Genomic DNA, 17,433 nt, shown 5'->3' with positions numbered 1-17,433 from the left:
ATTCAGCTCAAATGAAGAAGATGGGCTGATTCGTCAGAGTAGTCTATCTCGTTGATGAGTCCTTGTAGGTATCTGTCTTTCAGTAGTTGGAGTTTGGTGTCTAAAACTCTTATCGTCTTCTTTTGATGGTCGGGGTCATCCTGCTGCATACTGGATAATGGTACATTCTGTTAGTACCTGGGTCTTCTTGAGTAACTCGATGATCTCGTAGATGTTGGGATGGGCATGTTAAAGTCTCATCTTAATTTTGTTGTGCCAACCTTTCAGGTCGTTGGCGATGTCCTTTGGTGAAGTAGTGGTTTCATAAATAGTGGTATTCTTCAACCTAAACCTCTGTCATGTAATCCATAAATGATGTGGTAGCAGGTATGTTGCTAATTTCACCAATGTCTTCTAAAGTTGTAAGCCAAACATCGTCAACAAGGTGGAGTGGAACGAGAGTTAATACTGCGCTTGTCGTATAAGTCGAGTGATGTTTTCATTTTCTTTATAGTATGACTGTAGTCCATATTTATGTGCCTTTCACCAAATACAATGGGTAAACTGGATTATTAAAAGAAAAAAATGCTAGCCTGGATGCAGATTACTGTTCAAGTTATGCCATTTGTAAAACTTGGCTGTTGAACAGTTGCATTTATATTTTATTTGTTAAAATTAATCAATTTTTTTCTATCAAATTTTAGAACAAGCTATTTATTAAATTTAAGAAATAGATAAGGTGAATTAATAAATAGACATTAAAATTTTATCGATAATTTGTCAAAATAATAAACAGTTTTGTATTTCTTTTTTGATAATTGTCATATTCAATACATTTTCCAGGTAAGTTTATAAAATATTTTTGCACTGTTTTCTTGATTTAATAGAAGAATTAAGCATCTTTTACAGGTAAAATAAAGGTAAAAAATATGACTATAAATCAGACATAAATTATTTTCTCGCATTTAATATGCAAATAAAATTCATGGTTTCGTATAACTAAGATATGTGCGTACTTATATGCATATATGTATATGGAAAACCTGTAAATGTTGGTGTCTTACCAGCACGGAGATTTTAAAAGTTATGAATGCATTACAAATAAGACAAAACATGTCCCAAGTAAAGAGCCTGTAATTCAATGGTTGTCGCTTGTTGCTGTGTAACATATTTATTTTTCGTTCATTATGTTGTACACAAATTAGGCCGTTATTTTCTCGTTTGAATTGTTTTACATTTGTCATTTCGGGGCCCTTTATAGCTGACTATACAGTATGGGCTTTCCTCACTGTTGAAGACCGTATGGTGACCTGTAGTTGTTAATGTTTGTGTCATTTGGTCTCTTGTGGAGAGTTGTCTCATTGGCAATTATACCACATCATCTTATTTTAAGACCTCGTTCACACTAACATTTTTGAATCGATTTAAATTTATTTAAATCGCGCGATTTTACGCCAGTACTTTCAACCTACCATCCTTTATGGGTGGGTTTTACATAGATAAATAAAATCGTATAATAAAAAAGCAAAATGAGGATGTTAAATTTGATGTATGCCTTTTTGTGCTTCTTCGTTACATTTGTTTGTTTTTATAGTGATTAAGATGATAACACAATGTTCACTGATGTACCCCTATTTTGATATTTTTACCTTTTGTGTCTGTTTGTTTTGTTCACGCATCGTTGTCAATATAATGGAATTTGATGCGACTGTCATACAAGTGAGAGGTTTAGCTAGCTATAAAACCAGGTTCAATCCACCATTCTTTACATGAGAAAATGCCTGTACCAAGTCAGGAATATGACAGTTGTTATCCATTCGTTTGATGTGTTTGAGCTTTTGATTTTGCCATTTGATTAGGTACTTTCCTTTTTGAATTTTCCTTTGAGTTCATTATTTTGTGATTTTACTTTTGAATCGATCTTAAAAAAACCAGTTAGCGTTCACATTATCTTTGATCCTAACGGTATCTATCGGTCTAATCTAAACCATTGCGTTCATACTACAAGTAAAATTGCAATCGATCTGACCTAATTACCCGGGAAATTATAAACACTGTGTATAAATAGAAATAATTAGTCAAATTAATGTGTTGGTACACATGAATTACAAGTTCAAATGTTGATACTGCTGTTCGTATAGTTTTCGTTAATTTTCAGCCCTTTTATGTTGGTCCTCCATTTTGTAATACATTGCACATGTAATTTTTTCCGCCATACATGCGCACAACTTTTTTTCGGTTCAATCGTACTTGTTTAGATAGATCTCTGCGTTCACATTTAAAGTTAGATCGGTTCACTTTAAATCGATTCAAACTAAACTACCTCTTTTTGGTGTTTTAGTTTAGACCGATTCAAGATCGATTCAAAGCGTTCACATTCGGCTTAAATCGATCTAAAGTGAACCGATCTAGTTTAAATCGATCTAAAGTGTGATTGGGGTCTTATATGTGATGCCCTGACACAAATCTTATCGTCACCTGCATAATCCTGTTAATGTCAGGGAAGAGTTAAAGACAAATTTCAAGAAATAAATTATATTCAATGAATTAAAGCCTTGTCAACACATATCAAAATCTCCAGATATTTTTGTTTACATGAATTTAGATATCCACCATTTTGATTGGATAAAATCAGGAGAGGGAGACCCCAATTTTGACTTCTGATTGGTCAAATATGTGAAGGAAATCCCCAGCATGTGTATGCAACTACTTACTAATGTACTACAATAACCTAGAATTTACATTCATTTGGTTTTTTTTTTTGTACTCCACATGAAACAATCATATATTTCATTACTTAACTATTGAAAATTTTCGGCATGGGGCACATCTGCCACCTTGAAACTATCACAAATGTTCTTGGCTCTGAAAAGCAACAAATAATACATAACCTAAACAAAATTTCAAGAAGCATTTACCCATTCTGAAAACAGCATGCACAAGTAGTTCATAAAATAAATCTTCAAGTCTGAAACCAGATTGCCATCTTGATCAAATATCCGCTGTTCTGTTTTGAACCCAAGGAAAATGAAAAGACTTTACTAAGTATTTCAAAATAGACTTAACAACATGATGTAGAATTTTTCTTCAACAATTTAAGTATCTCTAGTTCAATCAGAACAATATTTTTCTATTGCAAAATGTACACTCAAAACTTTAAAACCCAATTATAACTGCAATAAATCATAATTAATCTATATGAAAATTCAACTAGATAAAAAAAAATGAAATTGAACATGAAAACTTTCTTTTTTTAAAAAACAAAACTCCAAAGCCTTTAAGGATAGCATGAATCTCCAATATTTCATCTCACTGAGACCAATCCGCTGAAGCCAGCATAGAGACCCCGTTATATAATTTCAAACTGTGATATCAACATGTTAAATCTTTCCTTGCATATAAAAGAATAACATGCTCACGTTTGTCACCTGGTAAACTACAAAAATGTACGCATCCAAGTACTTAATCCTTAAACAAAGCCTGCATTGTCAGACACGGTTTGGATCAGTTTGACACAAAATGTAATTTACCTAACAATTAAATTCACAAATCTAGAAAATCTCTTACTCCGTCTACTATAATTTCTTTTTCTTTATATCTAGAATATCACCTGCTGTATATCCAACAGAAAAACTAAATTGCAATAAGTCAAATAATATTTGAATACTTTAATCCACTAACATAGATCTAAGAAATTCTATTTTTTAATTTTGGAAACACTGGTTTTTTACAACCTGATAAATTGACAACCATAACAAAACCATTTTTATCTAAAGATCCAAAATTTACTGCACAACTTAATAATTTTACATTCAATTCACAAATAACACTATCGACATTTCTTGTGATTATGACTATACTCATTCATTTTTAATTCAATGTTGATTAAAATAAACATGGTTCATTTCATCTTTTTTTTTCTTTTCGAAAATAGCTATTCTATATAAGTATCATTTATGACTTGATTTATTAGTTTCTGAACCATCCTTTGATTAAAAATTTTCTAAATGCCTTTCATCAATCACAATTTTATTCTCATTTGATTCTTCCTTTAGATATTCAGAATCAAAAGTATTTATAGCCTTTGAATTAACATTTCCAATTCTGTGCAAATCTATTTTGCCTTCAATGTCTAAATAATGTCCATCCTTTGTAAATTAACACTTATTCTTTGATACTAAGGACAATACCAAACTTTGTTACAATTTTTTTTCTGTAAATTTTTCCAAAAAATTTTTAAAAAATACGATGTTTTATTCAACACCCTCCTTTTCTTTTAAAGATAAAAAAAAATCTATGCATTTGGAATTGAAAATTTGAAGTTTTTAAGACAGATTTAAGAACTTTTTTTCGTAGATTTCATTTGCTTTTAATACGAATGTTCACACCTCTTCAATCAGTAATATTTCAGACAATAAAAGAAATAAATTTGTCATATTTTTTATTTTCATTTATAGTTCAACAAAATCTGTAACGTAGCCCATTTACTGCACCTTAAACTTAAATCGTGCGTCCGAAGCATTTTTCTGGATTTACTTTCATCAGGAACGCTCTAAAATGAACTTAAGTAAACAGAAACTGATTTATGTTGCAAACACTTGTCCTACCTCCATGACAACTATGTTGTTGTCCCCGCAGATAAAGCCTCAAACAACATCGTTTTTGTGTGTAAATCACATTACATATATTGCATGATTAATGAATTAGGTATTGATAATTCACTTGGAAACTTAACATATACTCCCAGGACACTTACCAAAAAAGGAAATCCTGGATAATCATAGGTCTGTTCTATGTTCCTTTTGAATTTCAACCAAAGATGAAGAACTGGATCTTCCATCACTATATTGGATACCTAAACTACATAAGTGTCCTTACAAATAAGGTTATATTGCTGAGTCTTTCAAGTGCTCAACGAAACATCTTTTTAAATTATTAAAATCAATTTTATCAGCAATCAAAACCGGGCTTCAAAGTTATTGTTAAACTACCTATTCTAGAGGTTGCGTGAATCAGTGGATACTAAAAAATTCCAAAGATCTTTTAGAATACATTTACAATTTAAGAGTCTTTCATCTTGCAATAATATTAGGACAATTGACTTTTCTACATTTTACACAAGTATTCCCCGTTCCAAACTAAAAGACAAATTGAAAAAGTTGGTCCCTCTTTTGTTTCATAAAAACGAATGGACAACGTAGATACAAGTATCTTGTTTCAGGGAGGGATAAATCTTACTGTGTAACAACTCACTCTCATTCAAATACAAAAATCTCATTCTGACATTATGACGATGCTTGATTTCTTAATTGACAACATATTTGGTACGAATGTAGGGCGTGTTTTTCAACAAACTATCGGCATTCCCATGGGAACCAACTGTGTCCTTCTTTTGCCGACTTGTTCCTTTATTCATATGAGACTGACTCCATACAGGAACTCCTCGGGAAGAAAGAAATGAAGTTAGCAGTATCCTTTAACTTTACTTTCCGCCATATAGATGCTGTTCTCTAACTAAATAATTCTAAATTTGATGACTATGCTGAACGCATCTATCCCATCGAACTTGAGATAAAGGATACAATTAAGTCTGCCTCATATCTTGACGTACATCTAGAAATTGACAATGAGGATCGGTTGAAAACAAAACATTACGACAAAAGAGATGATTTCAGCTTCCCAATTGTGAACTTTCCATTTCTATGTAGCAACATTCCTGCAGCGCCTGCTTACGGAGTGTATATCTCCCAGTTTTTACGATATTCCAGGGCTTGTATTTCTTATCATGATATCCTTGATAGAGGGTTGCTGCTCACAAGGAAGCTATTAAACCAAGAGTTCCAAGTGGTGAAGTTGAAATCATCCCTTTGTAAATTTTAGGGATGCCATCACGAGTTGGTTAACCGTTATGGAATATCCTTTTCATAGATGATAGCGGATGTGTTCCAAATGTCGTACAATCCCGTCCCCTTTCCCCCGAATGTGACCTACCGAATCGGACTTATTACCGGGTTTGTAATAACATGAGGAGCATGACTGGTGGCACATGTGGAGCAGGATCTTCTTACCCTCCCGGAGCACCTGAGACCACCCCAGTTTTTGGTAGGGTTCGTGTTGCTTAGTCTTTGATTTTCTATGTTGTGTTTTGTGTACTATTGTTTGTCTGTTTGTCGTTTTCGTTTTCAGCCATGGCGTTATCAGTTTATTTTCGACTTACATGTATGAGTTTGAATGTCCCTTTGGAATCTTTGGAAACAAAAAATAGACGTTTATATTCTTAAATTGAGAAATAGAGAATGCTAAACATGCATGTGACAATGTAGTGAAAAACTTCAGATATGAGTGTAGTGGTTAAAAGAAAGAATCTTTTTTTCATCAGAAAAAATTACATAGGAGAGGCAAGATTTTCGGTGACAGCATTTTGCGTTTTAGCCTAGTTAATATGGAGTATTTATCCAATTCTGATAAAAGAAAAAGGACATTAGTTTGCTTTAATTTGTCTCTCTTCTTCATATAAATAGTATATATTATGTGTACAAATATAAAAGAACGCAACGTGCTGTTGAAAGCACTATATTTACATTCAAATATATCAAAATGTCCATCAAAATGTATTCCTTCATTGCATTTAGAAGAAAAACAAAAGAGATTCCCACAACAATGTTCATTTTAAAAACAAGGAGATATGGTATGATTGCCAATGAGACAGCAAAGTTCAAATGAAGTGGATGTAAGCAATTATAGGCAACCGTACGGCCTTCAACAATGAGAACAACCCATACCGTATAGCTGGCTATAAAAGGCCACACTAATGTTCATTTGTACATTTATAATCATATTTCAGACGCACAAAATGCACCCTCAATAATGATGTTAGTAAACAACAAAGGCTCACACACGAACTATAGAACAGAGGTGTAGGCAATTCAATGAACTAAAATTCTAAGGTACAGTTTTTCTAGAACTAAACGTTTTTGCTTTTCAAGGAATCAATTTAGCCTTTTTGATGCAAAGCGTCCGACGAACAGACATACACAAGGATCACACAATTCCACATCATATTTCAGTTTGAAATAAACATTACAAAACCAAGACGTTTGTTAAAAGATGAAAGACAATAAAAAAATCCTTTTATTTCGAATACCATGTAAAAAAACTCATCGTCCGCCAGACGCGTGTTTCATCTACAAAAGACTCATCAGTGACGCTCGAATAAAAAAAAAAGTTAACAAGGCCAAATAAAATACGAAGTTGAAGAGCATTGAGGACCCAAAATTCCGAAAAGTGTTATCTAATACAGCTAAGGTAATCTATTCCTGAGGTAGAAAATTCATAGTATTTCGTTAAATAATGATTATGACCATATCAATGATAATTCATGTCAACACAGTAGTGCTGACTGCTGGGCTGGTGTTACCTTCGGGGAGAAACCTCCACCAGCAGTGGCATCGACACAGTGGTTGTAAATAAACTCATCCTAGACACCAGGATTAAAATTTTGTACGCCAGACGAACCGTTCAAAAAGCATATTAAAAAATTATTATATTTAAATTTCCCTGTGAACGTTGTTTTATTTAACGCCATTTTGTCCCAGTTTAGAGTTGTCTTTTTGACACTGTTCCTACATCTTTTTTTTTATTAATATTGTATTTATATTGTGTCATATATCAAACTTATTCGTTCAGCGTATGTTTACTTGTTTTTGTTTAAATGTCTTTTTGATTAAGTTAAGCCATTTCTATTGCTATTTTATAGTGTGTCTTTTTATGTTGTAATGCTACACTACTGTCTCTGGTTAGTATGAAGGTTGGCACCAGTTAAAACGTTAAAACCCGCTGCATTTTAATGCACTTGTTCGAAGTCAGGAGCCTGTTATTCAGTGGTTGTCGTTTTTTGTTGTGGTTCATAAGGGTTTCTCGTTTCTCGTTTTTTTTATATAGATAAGACCGTTGGTTTTCCTGTTTGAATTGTTTTACACTAGTCATTTTGGTGCCCTTTAAAGCTTGCTGTTCGGTGTGAGCCAAGGCCCCGTGTTGAATGCCGTACTTTGACCTATATTTGATAACATTTTATACATTGTGACTTGGATGGAGAGTTGTCTCATTGGCACTCATACCACATCTTCTTATTTATACTGAATATTTTTGTTTTGTTCTATCTGATTGCACATCGCTCTTCCTAATAGAAGTACCTCAGTTTTAAATACAAATTCTTTCCTCAAAATGAGGACAATCACCATTAAACGTGTAGCTAAGAGCAGAATTTGAGTAAGTACGGATGCAAATATAGGTAACCTCTAGCAATTGTCCAAATTCATTTAACTGTCGGTAATGAACTAAGACATAAAAGTGTAAAACATGATATCCCGGGGATGCGAATTTAATGCAAGATGAGTATTCTTCTTATGAATATAATCTACTTGACTAAATAAAGAGAATCAATATGATTGTACTAGATGAATTATCTAATCGTAATTTGCTAAAGACACAATTTGTAACGTAAAATGCCAACTGGAACACAACATTGTTTTATATTAGATCCAATACTCCAATCCCTTTGAAGACGTAGTTCATGAAGCAATAACACCATTTTCAATATGAATGCTTTTGTATTAAAAAAAAAAGCAAATTGCACGGTCAATAAAAATGTACGTTTTGTTTCTATTAATGAATAAAATATTTTTACGACACTCTTGTCTTTTTTTTATTATTTACTTTCCGAACTATGAATAACAATTTTGATGTTGCAATCCACAATTTTAAAAGGTTACAGTCTGTGCGTCCTAATTTCTATTACAATTCAATGAACATTTTAGAGGTTTTCCGAAAATCATGATTAAGAGAGTAATCAGAATGTCCCATGTTAATAGCATTATTATTAAGTCACAAATGTATTGGTCAGAACTGCATTTTGGGGTCCAAAATCAATCCTGGTCAAGGTTATATCATTTGTATCTCAATGAATGAAATGCACGGTGAAATACAAATTTTCAATAAAGACCTACCGGGCAACATTCCTAACTAATGACCATAAAATGTGACAAAATATTTCAGAAAGTAAAGGGATTCCAAATATGAACTGTGAGTTTTTAATGATTAATTCTTGAAGATTTATAGAACTCAATTGGACTATAATACATTTCTAGAAATCCAGTGATAGAGATACTAGATTTATGATTTAATACCCCAGTCGCACGTTTGGTTAACATATGACCCGGCAGTGCCCTTAACGTTTTGAACAGTGAAAATGTCAAAATCATTTACAAAGTTCAAGAGCATTAAAAACAAAAATTATGCCAAGGTGATATAACAGTGATATAACAGTATTTAATGGCACCAGTCATATATTGCACACGTTACATAAACAATAATTAATGGCCATTTCATCAAATTTTATCCATATAAATTATTTTTATTAATATTAGATCGACCAGCTTCACCTAAGAACACCATTGGTAAACATTAAATATAAAACCCACATGTATTTATGGCATGCCAAACCTCCCGTTTTTATGGCAACGTCAAACACAACACCAAAACGACAACATCACATGACAGGACCACAATACAAATAAATGGGAGAACATATAGGACAAAGAAACACACGAATAATAGCTAACAAAAGGTACTAGGCTTAAAATTCAATACTCCAGACGTGCGTCTCGTCCACACAAGACCAACCAGTGACGCTCAGATGAAAAAAGTTTGAAAGCCAAATCAAGTACAAAGCTGAAGAGCACCGAGTACCAAAACTTCCAAAAAATTGCGCCTAACACGGCCAGGGTTTTCTGCCTGGGACAAGAACATCCTTATTATTTAGAATATTTTATAATTTTGCAAACAGTAAATTTTATAAAATGACTATATAATAGATATACATGATAAAACCAAAGTGGGGACTAACTACTAATAACAATTTTGATGTTGCAATCCACAATTTTAAAAGGTTACAGTCTGTGCGTCCTAATTTCTATTACAATTCAATGAACATTTTCGAGGTTTTCCGAAAATCATGATTCAGAGAGTAATCAGAATGTCCCATGTTAATAGCATAATTATTAACTCACAAATGCATTGGTCAGAACTGCAAGGTTATATCATTTGTATCTCAATGAATGAAATGCACGGTGAAATACAAATTTTCAATAAAGACCTACCGGGCAACATTCCTAACTAATGACCATAAAATGTGACAAAATATTTCAGAAAGTAAAGGGATTCCAAATATGAACTGTGAATTTTTAATGATTAATTCTTGAAGATTTATAGAACTCAATTGGACTATAATACATTTCTAGAAATCCAGTGATAGAGATACTAGATTTATAATTTAATACCCCAGTCGCACGTTTGGTTTACATAAGATACGGCAGTGCCCTTGACATTTTGAACAGTTAAAATGTCAAAATCATTTACAAAGTTCAAGAGCATTAAAAACCAAAATTGTGCCAAGGTGATATAACAGTGATATAACAGTATTTAATGGCACCAGTCATATATTGCACACGTTACATTAACAATAATTAATGGCCATTTCATCAAATTTTATCCATATAAACTATTTTTATTAATATTAGATCGACCAGCTTCACCTAAGAACACCATTGGTAAACATTAAATATAAAACCCACATGTATTTATGTTCTCAGGTTTCACATCGAAACATATGTTAAAGTATTAAGTTATCAACAGTTTTGTGTAATTTGATGTGTTATCATTTACTTCGTCATATTGATAAATAACATATGTTCTCAGTTCATGTTTAGGAAATTAAAAATTATAAAAGAGGAGACAATTGTTTCTCTCGAGCAACTCCATGAGTCTTGTTTTTTTTTTTGGTTTTTTTTTTGTCTTACTGTTTTTCCGATTATTCATACAGGTAGTATTGGTAACCTCGAAGACGTAAAGTTGACATTAAGATATTGGTATATAAACTCATTATATATATACATGTATTAGGATTAAACTTTATTAGATCAGATACAACGTTATAGTTATTGGTTAGGTATAATACCGAAGACCACAAAAATGTCATTATGATAAGGTTTTAACAGTAGAGACTACATTAGATCATAGTTATTACACCATAGACCACTTGAGTAAATAAGTATTTAACAGAGACATTATTACAATAAGGGTTAAACATCGGAGGTCACATCATAACATAGGTATTACACCGGAGACATATTAATACATCGGTATTTATCAGTAAACCACTCTTTAATATAGATATTACACAGGAGATAGATGCGCATCAAGGATTTTGAAAAAGGGGAACCCAAGGGCCCCAAACTAGACAACATTTGTAGTAGAACCGATAAAAAGTCTGGATTAACCATATGAAGGGGGCACACTGAGCCCCTCTTAATCTGCCCCTTGGAGACCACATACTTTTTTGGGTGTTAAACGTGAGTACACATTATGATAAAGATATTACTATATAGGTATAACACAGGAGACGACATTTTAATACAGGTATTACATCAGAGACCACACTATAATATAGGTATTTCACCGGAGACCACACTTTAACATATGTATTACACTTGGGACCACACTGTGATGTAGGTATTACACCGGAGACAATACTATCGTTATTGTATATATATTTAACCCCAACCCTCATGATGATATAGATTTTATACCGGATACTACATTATGCTATAATTGTGAAATCGGAGGCCATTTTATTATCTAGACTTAAATCCATATTATGATAAGGGTATTTCATCGGAGATCAAACTATAATAAGGGTTATAAACCGGAGTCTACATTTTGATATGTTTCATACCGGACATAACATAATAATATAAATATTACGCCGGATACCATATCACTAAAGGTATTATGTTAGAGGCTACAATTTTATATAGGTTTTACACCAGAGAACAAATGATCATATTGCATTAAATGGGGCTCCGACTAAACTAAAGGTATCACAACTAATCATAACCCGTTATAATGTAGGTATTACACCACAAACCACAATATAACATAAACAATAAGGGTTTTTAAACCAAAAACCACACTGTGACATATGTATTTATCCGGAGACTACATAATAACATACGTATTACATCGGAGAACATAACATAATGTATGTATAGATCTCACTTATTAACATACGATTGTTATCATACACTGCCATAAATTACTGTAGATATATCTTAGATATTTTCATCTTGATGTTTAAGCTATTTGAACGATTTAAAACGTTATATTTACATACATCTACCATTAATTATTTCAACTCAACCATATTGAAACAACTGGTACGACAATTGTTTGGATTGAATAGCCTATAATCTTCATTTTCGTTGGTATACATGTTATGCTTCGTACAATAGATGAGAAGGAAAAAAAAAACAATTAGTGGTCATCTGACTGTTTTATTTGTTATTTTTTAAAATTGTTTATGTTGGGTTTTATGAGGATTGGGATATTTGCTGCTATACATTTTTCCCTGTTGATCTTTGTCGTTTTTTTTAAATTAATTTCTTTATTTTGTGTTTAGTTTATTTTATATTTTGTTTCAGTTTTTTATACTTAATTTTTATAAGCTACCGTCCTTGACAGTTACACACGAAGTAAGACAAAGTAATACATACAGAACAATCTTTTTGTAATATCTTCTAAGTCACTTGGACAAATAATAAGTTAATAAGTTAGAGGACGAGTGAGCCTACATAAAATTATAGGATCAACTTTTATGAATTCTAATTCATTTGTTGATAATCATTATTTGACAACATACACTGACTATTCAAATATATATTGGAGCTTATTGTCATTAAGTCTTACTGGCATAATAATTGAATCCTCTTATCGTTTTAGAAGATAGATAGGGAAATAATTGACTTAAAATATTTGATATCAGGGTAAGATTTTAAATGTCCTTGAATCTTTGTACTTTGTCTATAGAGTTTCTTTATGCCATTTTGTTTTTCTTTATTTATAGTACGGTGACAAGTAAGGTAAATTTAAAAATTTAATGGACCGAAATACCTCACGGCTAATTTTTGTCTCATTCTGAAGATAAATATAATATCTTTGATTAAGGCATGTCGTAGAGTGCCAAAGTGGTGCAGATTTTTGAAAAAAATGGTCAAAGGTCAAAAGGGGGGATTTTAAAAAATCTCAATTTTTGGACATTTTGGACAATTTCTCGGTAGTCCCTCATAATCATATCTACAGAAATTATCGACAAAAAATATTTATATTTAGTATTTAGTGGTGCAATAATATATGACAACACATAAAGATATTTTTGGGAAAGTTTTGTTAACATGCCATAAAGAACAAAGGAGAAATAAGTACATTATAGTTAGCACCGGTCCATGATTCAATGAAAAAATGATGAAATTCAATATTATTTTTTTAAACCCAAAAGAATATTGGAACTTAAAAAATAGTCTTGATGCAAAAATATCAGCATAAACACGATAGTATATGCATTTTATTTTATGTTAATAGGTCAATCAGTACGAGAACAATTGCATATTGAAAATGTGTGTCCCCATTTTTATAAAACAACACAAACAATGGAATAAAGAGCATACTCTTGACCTAAAACGATTTTAAAGCACGATATATATCAAACAAACAAGATTCACAGAGATTATGATAAAAATATATTTGTGTATATTTCTGTAACTCCTGACATCAATATACACGTCCATTTGAAGTGGTAACGGAAAACTAAGACAAAAATGTGTCGATTCGATGTCAAGTTATACTTTCAAAATATTCGACAAAGTCTTCAGATGGTTTACCAGCCCACCAACCACGTCAAGGTCGGAGACCACTGGCAATTCTTCGTAAAAACACAGCAAATCATAAGTCAAGGGAAAATAGGAAAAGGGAGTGCAACACGACTTATTGAGGTGAAAATTGAATAGCAAAACTGCTATATGATAAGCATTATAAAAAGGCCCGTAAATGTTAATTTGTATGCTTTTTCAAATTTTTATATATTATAACTTCTTGCATATTAGTTGTACCACTACTTTTTGGGCAAATTGACTACTGATGATATATATAAGAAAAGTAATATACTTTGACAGACGGTAAGATTGAAAAAAATGTCACATACATTTGAAAATTGTCCTATTCACTCAATTCATATGTTCATGTGATATTAAAGTTTGATGTTGAATAAAAGCTTATACATAACTGTTTCATTTGATAACAACTGTTTGATGGTTTATTCATTCGTGAATTTATTATAAGCGTTCCCGTGTTTGAAAATGAAAAAGAAAAAAATCGGAAAGTCACACTTTATTGCGATTTTACAAAAAACTGCACCGTGGGAAAACTCTACGACAGGACTAAAATGAAAGTATAATGTTTACTCTATCTTTATGTGAATTTTCAGCCATGAGGTATTTCGGTCCATTAAACTCTTTAAATAAGCGACTTTTTCTTGATTTTTCACTTCACTATTAGATAGTTATTTGTTTTTATAGTGATTAAGATTATAACACAATGTTGACTGCTGTTACCGATTTTTGACATTTTTACCTGTCTGTTTGTTTTGCTCACACATTGTTGTCAATAAAATGGAATGCTATATGACTATCATACAAGTGAGAGGTCTAGCTAGCTAACAAACCAGGTTTAATCCACCATTTTCTTCATAAGGAAATGCATGTACCAAGTCAGGAATATGACAGTTGTTTTCCTTTCGTTTGATATGTTTGAGCCTTCATTTTGCCATTTGATAAGGAACTTTCCATTTTGATTTTTTTTGTTTTTGAGTTCGGTATTTTTTGATATTTTACTTTTTACTAGCACAGAGATCTTAAAACTTTGAATGCATTACAAAAACGACAAACAATGTGATGCCCTGATACAAATCTGATCCTCACCAGACCTGCATAATCCTGTAAATTTTAGGCAAGAGTTTTAGGCGAATTTTAAGAAATAAATGATGTTCAATGAATTAGAGCCTTGTCCACACCTATCCCTTCCATCAAAATCTCCAGATATTTGATTACATAAAATTGAATTCCCACCATTCGATTGGATGAAATCAAGAGTGGAAGACCCAATTTTGACTTCTGATTGGTCAAATATGTGAAGGAAACCCCCAGCATGTGTATGCAACTACTTACTAATGTACTACAATAACCTAGAATTAACATTCGTTTTGGGGTTCTTTTTCGGTCCACATGAAGCAATCATTTATTTCATTACTGAACTATTGACTTTTTTTAGTTTGGGGGCAAATAGTCATATCATACTTCAACCCTAACGGGAGGGATTGTGTTTGATTATCATAATATGATGTCATACTCTTTCAATCAGTTTAATTGAGGGCTGGAGCTGCCATGTCAGTAACTGCTAGTAATCCTTTGTTAATTTATGTTAATCATTGTCAATTTGCTTTGTTTCTTCTGTTACATGTTCTAAGATCGAACTGGGACTTCTTTTAAACTGAGTTTTACTGTGCATATTGCTGTGAGTTTGTTTATTCTACATTTGTTTGAATGTTAGGGGGAAGGTTGAGATATCAGAAAACATGTTTAGCTCCGCCGCATTTTTGAGTTTGTCCCAAGTCAGGAACCTCTGGTCTGTGTTAGTCTTGTATGATTGTTTGAAATTTGGTTCATTTATATGTTTCAGAGTTTAGTGTGACGTCAATTTCGCTGAACTAGTATATATTATTTTTTAGGGTCCAGCTTAAGCCTGTCTCCGGGTGCTAGACCCATTGGTGGCTTTGGACTGTTTTCTGCTCTTGGTCGGGTTGTTGTCTCTTTGACACATCCCCTTTCCATTCTCAATTTTTTAGACAATTTCAAGTTTACAATATCATTTTCGAAACAAATGTCACCTCTATACTCATTAAATTCTTTTCGGAACTTAATTAGATTTTCTACTCGTAAATGACGCTATCATAAAATTAACTTCGGAAGATTTTATCAAGAGTGTTTTTCAAATCCATAAATTCTTAATCTGTTTTAAAATCAAAGGAGTTATCAAATGGCTTTCCCTGGGAAATACATATTTTTTAATCTTGATAATTCTTCTAAAATAGGATTTAATGGAGAGAAAAAAAATCATGTTAAGGAAGATCTCAATTATAAAAATAAATACATAAGGCTTACATCTTTATGTAGTTTGTGATCAAATGAATTGATTTAACAAAAATGTTATACAAAAAACAAAGTCATCCACCGAACTTTAATGTTTTCAAAAGTGCCTTGAGCAAAGGCTGACTTGCAAAATGTCTGATGAACCACTTTCAACAAGTTCAGCTGTGTATCTCTAATAAATCATCAATCATAAGTAAACTGAAAAAGTCCAGAATAAATCTTCAAATCTGGAATCAGAATACCATCTTGATCAAATATCTGCTGTTCTGTTTTGAACCTAAGGAAAATGAACAGCCTTAATTTCAAAATAGACTTTACAACATTATGTAGAATTTCTCTAAAACAACAATTTAACTATCTCTAATACAATCGGAACAATATTTTTCTATTTGCAAAATGTACACTCCAAACATCAACACCAATTATCACTGCAATCAATTCAAATCAATTTATATGAAAATTTAAATAATACAAAAAAGAAGATTGAAATTGAACAAGAAAACACTCTCTTTTCAGGAAACCAAACTCCAAAGCCACTAAGGATAGCATCAATCTCCAATATGTCATCTCTCTGAGACCAATCCGCTAAAGTCATCATAGAGATCCGTCATAACATTTCAAACAGTGATATCACCATGTTAAATCTTTCCTTGCATATAAGAGAATAACGTGCCCACGTTTGTCATTTGGTAAACTACAAAGATGTACGCATCCAAGTACTTAATTCTTAAACAAAAAGCATTCATGGTCTAACACGATTTGAATCAGTTTGATAAAAAATGTAATTTACCAAACAATTTACTTCACAAATACAGAAAATCTCTCACTCCGTCCATTATGATTACTGTATATCCAACAGGAAAACCATATTGCAATTTGTCAAATAATATTTGATCACTATAATCAACAAACATAAAACTAACAAATTACTTTTTTAATTTTGAAAACACTAGGTTTTTACAACCCTGATAATTTGACAAAAATAATAAAGCCCTTTCTATCTAAAGATCCACAATTTACTGCACAACTAAAGAATTTACATTCAAATCTCAAATTACACATTTCTTGTGTTTTAGACAAACTCATTAATTTTTAAATTCAATGCTGATTGACTTGAACATGGTTCATTACATACTTTTTCTCTCTCTCTGAAAATATCAGTTCTGTTAATATCATTAATAACTTGACAAGTATTAATTTCTGGACCATCCTTTGATTAAAAAATTTCTAAACACCTTTCATCAATCACAATTTTATTTGCATGTGTTACTATTTAGCTATTCAGGATAAAAAGTATCTGTGACATTTAAATTAACAATCTTAATACTAGAAACATCCTTTTCTAAAACTAGTAATGACA

This window comes from Mytilus californianus, unplaced genomic scaffold (genome assembly GCF_021869535.1).
Source record: "Mytilus californianus isolate M0D057914Y unplaced genomic scaffold, xbMytCali1.0.p SCAF_3, whole genome shotgun sequence".
In the NCBI taxonomy this organism is placed as follows: domain Eukaryota; kingdom Metazoa; phylum Mollusca; class Bivalvia; order Mytilida; family Mytilidae; genus Mytilus; species Mytilus californianus.
Note: the sequence above shows the minus strand (reverse complement) of the source record.